At 34.0% G+C, this 12,500-nt stretch overlaps 1 protein-coding gene across 1 annotated transcript in view; it reads right to left on the reverse strand.

Annotated features, from left to right (window-relative positions):
* Positions 1-12,500, reverse strand: part of LOC133651074 (aquaporin-11-like) — a 29,860-nt gene that overhangs the window by 7,188 nt on the left and 10,172 nt on the right. The gene's annotated exons all lie outside the window — the stretch shown is intronic.

The raw sequence follows: 12,500 nt of genomic DNA on the forward strand, positions 1-12,500 counted from the left end.
CATTGTTGGGCGGCGACCGCCCCCTAGTGGACTGCCAAAAAACATCTGTTTCTCAGCTGGGGTACTGCAGTGGTAATACACCTTTCCACCAGCTGTGGCAGTAGTGCGTCAGACAGTTGACTTAGTGACAAATCAAAAGCTCTAACAATCAGAAGAAGTCACGGAGAAGTTTCCTTAGCGCAAAAATTTAATTTAGTTCGAATTTATTTATTTTATCAGGAATTTATTTCCTTTTTAGAACAGGAGTGTTTTGCTGTTTTTGTTGGGTCTCAGCTACAAAAAATAGTCTTTCTATAACAGGAGTTGCATGCTGTTTTTTGGGTGATTTGCGGCAACAAATGCAGTCAAGGCAGGAGCAGTCTGCTGTTTTTAAGGACCTAATGCAAAAAGATAGTCAAAGATCCTCTGTGGGACAGGAGTGCCCTGCTGGTTTCTAAAAATCTACTGCAAACATTAGTCAAAAATATTCTATACAACAAGAGTTACATACTGATTTAAGTGAATTACTCCATAATAAATATATAGTCAAAGATCCTCTATTCAAATGGAGTTATTTGCGATTTAAAAAAATGTTTTTAAAAAACACAATTTAAAAAAGCTTCTGTATAAAAGGTGTTACGTGCTGTTTTTAGTAATTTATTGCAAAATATATCGTTAAAGCTCCTCTATACACCAGAAGTGCTTTGCGATTAAAAAAAAAACAAAAAAAAAACTAGTCAAGAAGTTTTAAAAGGAGTTACATGTTGTTTTTCGTGATTTACTGCAAAAGAAAAAAAATGCAGCCAAGGCAGGAGCAGTCGGCTGTTTTTTTTAACTGCTACAAAAAACGAGTCTGAGATATTGTACATTACAGGAGTTATTTATTTATTTATCATTACAGGAGTTACATGCTGTTTTTGGTGATTTAATCCAAATAAAAATTGCAGTAAAGAAAGAAGCGGTCTGAAGTTTTTATGGCCCTAATTCAAAGAGATAGTCAAAGATCTTCTCTGTGACATAAATATTCGGCTGTTTTTAAGGACCTACTGCACAAACACTGGTCAAAGATATTCTATCCCACAAGAGTTACATACTGTTTTAAATGATTTATTGCAATATATATATATATATAATATATATATATATATATATATATATATATATATATATATATATATATATATATATATATATATATATATATATATATAATATATATATATATATATATAATATATATATATATATATATATAATATATATATATATATATATATATATATATATATATATATATATATATATATATATATATATATATATATATATATATATATATATATATTGACGGATGCAGATATCTACATATATCCACATTTATCCATAATTAAGAGTTACTTCTTTTATATGACTATAGTCATATTTTAAATAGCTAATGTTCCATCTTGTACTCTTTTCCTTTTTTTGATCGTCTCATGACAAAGTGCTTGCACTGTGGACGGCCTTGAAGTAGGAGGCAGAGAAGAGGAGTCCTCCCTGCTTCCCTTCTCGGGCCGACTTGAGATAACGGACACAATGGGCATCTGAGATTGAGGAACAGAATGTTTTCGTGATGTGTTTCAGACAGAGCTAGACCGGGCGGGGGAACGCTGGTGTGCTAGATTGATCTCACGTTTGTCCTCTAAGCTTGGAGAATAAACCACAAAATACCAACTACTGCCTGTTGATTGAATATAAACATCAGCTTATTGCCATAAAAAGAATCCGGGAGAGACTAGCAATTTGAATCCTCCATTGGAGGAATGCTGGTCGACGCAACAATATATATATATATATAGTCAAAGGTCCTCTATTTAGCTGGAGTGATCGGCGATTTTTAAGGTTCTCCTGCAATAAACTAGTCAAATATATTCTACATGACAGAAGCAGTCGGCTGTTTTTTTAGGAACTACTGCAAAAAGCTGGTCAAAGATCCTTATGACAGGAGCTCCTTGCGGTTTTTGAGAATCCACTGCAAAAACATAGGTCAAAAACTCTCCACAGGACAGGAGTGCTCTGCTGTTTTTGAGAATCCACTGCAAAACATAGGTCGAAGACCCTCCATAGGAAAGGAGTGCTCTGCAGTTTTTGAGAATCCACTGCAAATGGGTCAAAAACCCTCCACAGGATAGGAGTGGTCTGCGGTTTTTGAGAATCCACTGCAAAAACATAGGTCAAAAACCCTCCATAGGACAGGAGTGCTCTGCTGTTTTTGAGAACCCCCTGCAAAAAAACATAGGTCAAAGACCCTCCATAGGACAGGAGCTCCCTGCGGTTTTTGAGAATCCACTGCAAATAGGTCAAAGACCCTCCACAAGACAGGAGTGCTCTGCTGTTTTTGAGAATGCACTGCAAAAACCTAGGTCAAAGACCCTCCATAGGACAGGAGTGGTCTGCTGTTTTTGAGAATCCACTGCAAAAACCAAGGTCAAAGACCCTCTATAGGACAGGAGTGCTCTGCTGTTTTTGAGAACCCGCTGCAAAAACCTAGGTCAAAGACCTGCCATAGGACAGGAGTGCTCTGCTGTTTTTGAGAATCCACTGCAAAAACCTAGGTCGAAGACCCTCCATAGGACAGGAGTGCTCTGCTGTTTTTAGGGGCTCACTCAAAGATTCATGTCGAAAATGTTGTATGTGACCGGCTCATATTGTGGATTTTAACACGCTATCAAAGATCATCTATACGCCAGGAGAAGATTATAGTGCACAATTGATACAGTGGGGAAAAGTGCAGATCAAAGAAACAAAAAAACAACTTTTCGACCAACCTGTTTTGGAGATGCACATGTTGATGAAGATGAAGATGAGGCCGAAGAGCACGCACACAAAAACCATGCCAAGAATCAACCAAAACCACAAATATTCTCTCATCAAATCCATGGATGAAAAAGGAGAAAATTGAAAACTTCACGGAGACTTTTTTTGGAGTGTTTTGAGAAGGAAACATCAACTTGAAACACTAGCTGCGAAGATAGGGAAGAAGACGAGCGCTCACTTCCTCTTTTTCTACTTTGACTATAGCTTATTTTAGTACAGCAGTACTAATAACTTGTCATCTCTTGGGGATTTTTGCTGCTGACTAATAGTTCCAGTTTCTGCCCTGACAAGAAATAAACAGTTTTCATTACATGCATTCATATAAAAAAAATAAATAAATATATATATATATATATATATATATATATATATATATATATATATATATATATATATATATATATATATATATATATGTATATATATATATATATATATACACATATACACATATATATATATATACATATATATATATATATACACATACATATATATATATACACAGTATATATATATATATATATATATACACATATACACATATATATATATATACATATATATATATACATACACATATATATGTATATATATATATATATAAGTATGTGTATATATATATATATATATATATATATATATATATGTATATATATGTATATATATATATATATATATATATATATATATATATATATGTATATATATATATGTATATATATATATATATATATGTATATATATATATATATGTATATATATATATACACATACTTATATATATATATATATATATATATACATATATATACATATATATATATATATATATACACATACTTATATATATATATATATATATATATATATATATATATATATATATATATATATATATTGGTATTATGATGTACTACTACTGTACTACTCACACGTCATTACTTTCTTTATCTACATGCAGCATTTCCTTCCTGTCAAAGTGACGTTCAACTTTGTCAGCGAGTTCAAAACACGGAAAACAATATTTTTTACAACACAATCCCCAAAACAGCTGAGTGATGATCTGTAGATGATCTTTGACGAGTTGTTTTTCATTCGGCGTAATGCGCCATATGAAGGATTTTTGACTAGATTTTTTTTGTTTTACAGGACATTCTTAAAAACAGATTTGGACCTGTTATATTGAGGATCTTTAACTCACACTTTTGCAAGAAGTAAAAAAACAACAACAGCGGAGCACTCCTCACATATAGAGGATCTTTGACTAGTGTTTTTGCTGTAGCTCTTTAAAAACATTTGAGTGATTCTGTCAGTTAGAGGATCTTTGACTCCTGTTTGGCAGTAGCTCCATAAAACAGCTGAGTAATCCTGTCATATATTGGATCTTGGACTTTTTTTTTTTTGCAGTAGGTCTTAAAAATCCAACATAATGCTCCCATGTCATATCAAGGATCTTTGACTAGCTTTTATAAATGTGGCCTTTTTATATAGAGGATCTTTAACCCACACTTTTGCAAGAAGTTAAAAAATATAGAGGATCTTTGAGTATTGTTTTTGCAGTAGCGCCTTAAAAACAGCTGATTAATCCTGTCATATATTGGATTTTGGACTAGTTTTTTGCAGTAGGTCTTAAAAATACAACATAGTGCTCCTATGTCATATCAAGGATCTTTGACTAGCTTTTATTTTTTACAGTACATTCACAAAAACAAATGTGGACTTGTTATATAGAGAATCTTTAATTCACACTTTTGCAAGAAGTTAAAAAAAAAACAGCGGAGCACTCCTGTCATATAGAGGATCTTTGACTAGTGTGTTTGCAGTAGCTCTTTAAAAACATTTGAGTGATTCTGTCAGTTAAATGATCTTTGATTAGTGTTTTGAAGTAGTGCCTTAAAAACAGCTGATTAATCCTGTCATATATTGTCTCTTGGACTAGTTTTTTGCAGTAGGTCTTAAAAATACAACATAGTGCTCCTATGTCATATCAAGGATCTTTGACTAGCTTTTATTTTTTACAGTACATTCGCAAAAACAAATGTGGACTTGTTATATAGAGGATCTTTAACTCACATTTTGCAAGAAGTTAAAAAAACCAAACAGCGGAGCACTGCTGTCATATGGAGGATCTTTGACTAGTGTTTTTGCAGTAGCGCCTTAAAAAGAGCTAATTAGTCCTGTCATATATTGGATCTTGGACTAGTTTTTTTGCAGTAGGTCTTAAAAATATAACATAGTGCTCCTATGTCATATCAAGGATCTTTGACTAGCTTTTATTTTTTACAGTACATTCGCAAAAACAAATGTGGACTTGTTATATAGAGGATCTTTAACTCACACTTTTGCAAGAAGTTAAAAAAACCAAACAGCTGAGCACTCCTGTCATATAGAGGATCTTTGACTAGTGTTTTTGCAGTAGCGCCTTAAAAAGAGCTAATTAGTCCTGTCATATATTGGATCTTGGACTAGTTTTTTTGCAGTAGGTCTTAAAAATACAACATAGTGCTCTTATGTCATATCAAGGATCTTTGACTAGCTTTTATTTTTTACAGTACATTCATAAAAACTAATGTGGACCTGTTATATAGAGGAACTTTAACTCACATTTTTGCAAGAAGTCTTTAAAAAAACAGCGGCCCACTCCTGTCAATTAGAGGATCTTTGACTCCTGTTTTGCAGTAGTGCCTTAAAAACAACGGATTAATCCTGTCATATATTGGATCTTGGACTATTTTTTTGCAGTAGGTCTTAAAAATACAACATAGTGCTCCTATGTCATATCAAGGATCTTTGACCAGCTTTTATTTTTTACAGTACATTCTTAAAAACTAATGTGGACCTGTTATATAGAGGATCTTTAACTCACACTTTTGCAAGAAGTTAAAAAAAAAACAGAGGAGCAGTCCTTTCATATAGAGGATCTTTGACTAGTGTTTTTGCAGTAGCTCTTTAAAAACATTTGAGTGATTCTGTCAGTTAGAGGATCTTTGACTCCTGTTTGGCAGTGGCTCCATAAAACAGCTGAGTAATCCTGTCACATGTGACCTATTTTTAGTAGGTCTTAAAAATACAACATAACGCTCCTATGTCATATCAAGGATCTTTGATTAGCTTTTATTTTTTACAGGACATTCGCAAAAACAAATGTGGACCTGTTATATTGATGATCTTTAACTCACATTTTTGCAAGAAGTAAAAAAAACAGTGAAGCACTCCCGTCATATAGAGGATCTTTGACTAGTGTTTTGGCAGTAGCTCCTTAAAAACAGCTGAATAATCCTGTCATATATTGGATCTTGGACTAGTATTTTTGCAGTAGGTGCTAAAATACAACTTAGTGCTACGATGTCGTATCAAGGATCTTTGACTAGCTTTGATTTTTTAAAGGACATTCTTAAAAACAGATGCGGACCGTTACATTGAGGATCTTTAACTCACATTTTTGCAAGAAGTCTTTAAAAAATACAGCGACCCACTCCTGTCAATTAGAGGATCTTTGACTCCTGTTTAGCAGTAGCTCCTTAAAAACAGCTGAGTAATCCTGTCATATATTGGATCTTGGACTACTTTTTTTGCAGTAGGTCTTAAAAATACAACATAATGCTCCTATTTCATATCAAGGATCTTTGACCAGCTTGTATTTTTTTACAGTACATTCTTAAAAACTAATGTGGACCTGTTATATAGAGGATCTTTAACTCACACTTTTGCAAGAAGTCTTTAAAAAACAGCGGACCACTACTGTCAATTACAGGATCTTTAACACTTGTTTGGCAGTAGCTCCTTAAAAACAGCTGAGTAATCCTGTCATATATTAGATCTTGGACTAGTTTTTTTTGCAATATGTCCTAAAAATACAATCTAGTGCTCCTATGTCATATCAAGGATCTCCTACGAGCTTTTATTTTTTACAGTACATTCTTAAAAACAAATGTGGACCTGTTATATAGAGGATCTTCAACTCACATTTTTGCAAGAAGTCTTAAAAAAAACAAAAAAACAGCAGAGCACTCCTGTCATATGTTGGATCTTGGACTAGTTTTTTTGCAGTAGCTCTTAAAAATACAACGTAATGCTCCTATGACATATCACGGATCTTTGACTAGCTTTTATTTTTTACAGGACATTCTTAAAAACAAATGTGGACCTGTTATATAGAGGATCTTTAACTCACATTTTGCAAGAAGTCTTTAAAAAACAGTAGACCACTCCTGTCAATGAGAGGATCTTTGACTCTTGTTTGGCAGTCATTTCTTAAAACAGCTGAGTAATCCTGTCTTATGTTGGATCTTCGACCAGTGTTTTTGCAGTAGATCTTCAAAAACATTAAAGTGGTTCTGTCAATTAGAGGATCTTTGACTAGTGTTTTTGCAGTAGCGCCTTAAAAAGAGCTGATTAGTCCTGTCATATATTGGATCTTGGACTAGTTTTTTGCAGTAGGTCTTAAAAATACAACATAGTGCTCCTATGTCATATCAAGGATCTTTGACTAACTTTTATTTTTTACAGTACATTCGCAAAAACAAATGTGGACTTGTTATATAGAGGATCTTTAACTCACACTTTTGCAAGAAGTTAAAAAAACCAAACAGCGGAGCACTCCTGTCATATACAGGATCTTTGACTAGTGTTTTTGCGAGTAATTCTGTCATATGTTGTATCTTGGACTAGTTTTATTTCAGTAGGTCCTAAAAATACAACATAGTGCTCCTATGTCATATCAAGGATCTTTGACCAGCTTTTATTTTTTACAGTACAGTCACAATAACAAATGTGGACTTGTTATATAGAGGATCTTTAACTCACATTTTTGCAAGAAGTCTTACAAAAAACCAGCGGCGCACTCCTGTCATATAGAGGATCTTTGACTCGTGTTTTTGCAGTAGCGCTTTAAAAACATTTGAGTGATTCTGTCAATTAGAGGATCTTTGACTAGTGTTTTTGCAGTAGCTCCTTAAAAACAGCTGAGTAATCCTGTCATTCTTTTGGATTTTGGGCTAGTTTTTTTTGCATTGGGTCTTAAAAATCCAACATAATGCTCCTATGTCATATCAAGGATCTTTGACTAGCTTTTATTTTTTACAGTACATTCTTAAAAACAAATGTGGACCTGTTGTATAGAGGATCTTTAACTCACATTTTTGCAAGAAGTCTTAAAAAAAAACCAGCGGAGCACTCCTGTCATATAGAGGATCTTTGACTAGTGTTTTTGCAGTAGCTCCTTAAAAACAGATGAGTGATACTGTCATATAAAGATCTTTTTAAGACCGTTTTTTTTTGGCAATAGAGCAAAGCCCCCGTATGGATCATTGACTAGCGTTTTTTCAAGAGGTTCTTAAAAACAGTGCATTGATCCTGTCATTATCAAAGGATCTTTGACTGGCATTTTACAGTATACTCTTAAAAACAGATAAGTGGTCCAGTTATATTATTGAGGATATTTGACTGCCACTTTTGCAGTAGAATGCTCAAAGTGGATCTGTGACTTTTTGCATTTAGCTGCTTAAAAAACAGCAGAGCGCTCCTGTCATTAGAGGATCTTTGACGAGCACTTTGGCTGTAGGAACTTTTTAGTTAGCATAACACTTAAATCAGAGGACCTTTGACTAACATTTCTTGCAAAAATGTGTTAAAAACAAAACAACAAACAGTTATATCAGTTTTTTGTTGTAGGTCCATAAAAACAGGAGAGTTCTTCTGTCATATAGAGGATCTTTGACCAGCATTTTTGCAGATACTGTAAAAGTGTTTGGAGTAATTTTCAGAAATAAAAAGCGGTAGGAAATGGATGGACGGAAAACGTAGTAATATTTTTCCCTGTCATAAAGTCCAAGGTACCATTGAAGTAATGATTGTGTCCGCCAGCAGAGGGCAGCAGAGTGCATTGTTGTGTATTGAACTGCTGTCAATGAAACACCGCTTTGCTTTGCAAAGTAAATAAATAAAAACAATTATAAAATAGTACATTTGAACAAAATAAAAAATACACCTTAAGTTGGTGCCAAAGTAGGGCTGCTTTGCCTTGGTGGAGGTCTTTGCTCTTCTCACTTTAGTGTCATTCAAGTTGTTAATGTGTTGAATGTGCCGAGTGGACAGTACTGCTGGAGAGTGCAAAGGTCGCCTTGCGTAATCGTGTCAGGTGGATGACATTTTATAACCTCCTTGGGCTGAACACACGTCTCAGGGTCCATTTAGCACTGCAAGGTTTTACATGACCAAAAAAACAAGTCCAAGCACAGATCAAAAGCTTTTTGAAAATGTTTATTGACAATGTCTCCCCCTCTATAAAATACATCATATGAAAAAATGAGCATTCATCTCACAACATTCAGGAAGCATTCTGGACATTTAAGGCACTGGTGTTAGTGCTTACATTTATATTTGGCATCGCTTTACATTTTTAACAAACATTAAAACTATTTGAGTCCCCGGCAAACATTTTATTTTGTACTTTGGGCCGTTTTATTCGAAGTGTAAATAATTAAGAGTCAATAAACAAACTGACGATGAACGAAATTGATTGAAGCATTTGATTAAGTGACAAGTCACAAAAAAAACAATACAATAAAAAAATTAAAAAAACAGACTAGCGTCCCATTTTGGCCCCCAAGAACAGTTTGCCATATTTTTGTCTCGGTATGTAAAAATTAGGGAGAAAAAATGTCTCTAAAAATGCAACAATTTCGTATTTTTGAGTGCTCTAAATCCCCCAAAATCAATGACATAAGACATTACAACATGATTCGCATTTTATGAATCATGCAACACATTTTCCCTTAAAGCAGATTTAATTAAAATTCAAGCACTTTTGTGAATTTCACCCCACCACGATTTTGCACTAAGTTCAATAAAATGTGTGATTGACGACGATAGTGTGATTATTGACAGGAAGGATTGAAGTAAAACCAAAAGTTTCATCCAGATTTTCCCCATTTTTGAGTGCCTTGAATCCATAGAATTGACCCTTAAGAGCCACAATTTAGCACTAAAACCCAATAAAACACGCCATCGATCACAGCGACAGAAATTGATTATTTTACCTGATCGTGTACAAAATCACGTTAAAGCACATTAAACGTTCACGAGTTTCACCGATCATCCACGATTTAGCGATAAGATCAGTGAAATAAGTTATAGACGACAATAGCGTGATTAGCAACAGTTATTTTACCTGATCGTACAACTAAGAATTACACTTCAATTTCTTTAACCAACTTTTTCCTATTTCCGAGCGCCCTAAGTTCATAAAATGTACCCTTACACAGCACAATTTCCCCCCCGTAATTAATCAAAAAACAGTATTAGCGACAGAAATTGCCTATTTTAATCGACCGCTTTACAAAAGACGGTTTTAAGGCACATTTTCCGAAATACACATTTAACTAAAATGCAAGCACTTTTGTAAACTTCACCCCTCAACCACGTTTCAGCGCTAAGATCAATAAAATACGTGCTTGATTCGAAACAGAAAGGACTATTTCTAACTTGATCGTATGACTAAAAAAAAATTACTTAAATTAAAGCTTTACTAAAATGATACTTTTTAACAAACCGTTTTTCTGATTTCCAAGTGTTTTAGGAAAAACAATATTGCGAAAGAAATTACACGTTTTCGTTACGTTAATGTCGTAAAGTGCCAAAAAAAAAAATTTTTTTTGTAATTTTGAGTGTTTCCATCAAATATTTCCTGTCAAGTGTGTACTGTATCACAAAATATTATTTATTTTTTTCAGGCCTCTTATCGCCATGAGCTACTCACCAATTAAGGCGACATTAAGACATAACGACAACAGAGAATTTAACGTATTTCTAGACTGCTTTTTAATATAGTCACAGTAAAAATCGACCTATTTCAGTCACAGCCTTTACTAAAATGATACTTTTTAACAAACTGTTTTCTGATTTCTAAGACTTCTAGAAAAAATAATATTGCGAAAGAAATTTCACGTTTTCGTTACGTTAATGTCGTAAAGTGCCCAAAAAATTTTTTTTTTGTAATTTTGAGTGTTTCCATCAAATATTTCCTGTCAAGTGTGTACCGTATTACAAAATATATAAAAAAAAATTCCGGCCTCTTATCGCCATGAGCTACTCACCAATTAAGGCGACATTAAGACATAATGACAACAGAGAATTTAACGTATTTCTAGACTGCTTTTTAATATAGTCACAGTAAAAATCGACCTATTTCAGTCACAGCCTTTACTAAAATGATACTTTTTAACAAACTGTTTTCTGATTTCTAAGACTTCTAGAAAAAATAATATTGCGAAAGAAATTAGACATTTTCGTTACCTTAATGTCGTAAAGTGCAGAAATTGTGTTATTTTTTTTGTGCTTTTGAGTGTTTACATCAAATATTTCCTGTCAAGTGTGTACTGTATTACAAAATTATTATTATTTTTTCGGCCTCTTGTGGCCGTGTGCAACTCACCAATCAAGGCGACAATAAGACGTAATGACAACATTACGACAACAGAGAATTTTATAGTCTCGATAGATCGCTTTTTAATATATTCACAGTAAAAAGCGACGCATTTCAGACACAAGCTTTACAAATAATTATACTTTTTAACAAACCGTTTTCTGATATCCATATGTTCTACAAAAAACAACATTGCGAAAGAAATCACACGTTTTCGTTACGTTAATGTCATAAAGTGCCAAAATTGTGTTATTTTTTTGTACTTTTGGCCGTGTGTTACTCGCCAATTAAGGCGACATTTAGACATAATGACAACATTATGAGAATTTAACATCTGGATAGATCGCTTTTTAATATATTCACGGTAAAAGTCGACACATTTCCGACACAAGCTTCACTATAAATAAGGCACACAGAAGGTGAATAGTATAATTAGTAGAGATGTCCGATAATGGCTTGTTTGCCGATATCCGAAATTCCGATATTGTCCAACTCTTAATTACCGATTCCGATATCAACCCATACCGATATATACAGTCGTGGAATTAACACATTATTATGCCTAATATTGTTGTGATGCCCCGCTGGATGCATTAAACAATGTAACAAGGTTTTCCAAAATAAATCAACTCAAGTTATGGAAAAAAAATGCCAACATGGCACTGCCATATTTATTATTAAAGTCACAAAGTGCATTATTTTTTTTAACATGCCTCAAAACAGCAGCTTGGAATTTGCGACATGCTCTCCCTAAGAGAGCATGAGGAGGTTGAGGTGGGCGGGGTTTTGGTAGGGAGTACCAGGGGGGGTGTATATTGTAGCGTCCCGGAAGAGTTAGTGCTGCAAGGGGTTCTGGGTATTTGTTCTGTTGTGTTTATGTTGTGTTACGGTGCGGATGTTCTCCCGAAATGTGTTTGTCATTCTTGTTTGGTGCGGGTTCACAGTGTGGCGCATATTTGTAACAGTGTTAAAGTTGTTTATACGGCTACCCTCAGTGTGACCTGTATGGCTGTTGATCAAGTATGCTTTGCATTCACTTGTGTGTGTGAAAAGCCGTAGATATTATGTGACTGGGCCGGCACGCAAAGGCAGTGCCTTTAAGGTTTATTGGCGCTCTGTACTTCTCCGTACGTCCGTGTACACGGCGGCGTTTTAAAAAGTCATAAATTTTACTTTTTGAAACCGATACCGATAATTTCCGATATGACATTTTAAAGCATTTATCGACATCTCTAAT

Source organism: Entelurus aequoreus, linkage group LG05 (assembly GCF_033978785.1).
Source record: "Entelurus aequoreus isolate RoL-2023_Sb linkage group LG05, RoL_Eaeq_v1.1, whole genome shotgun sequence".
Lineage (NCBI taxonomy): Eukaryota > Metazoa > Chordata > Actinopteri > Syngnathiformes > Syngnathidae > Entelurus > Entelurus aequoreus.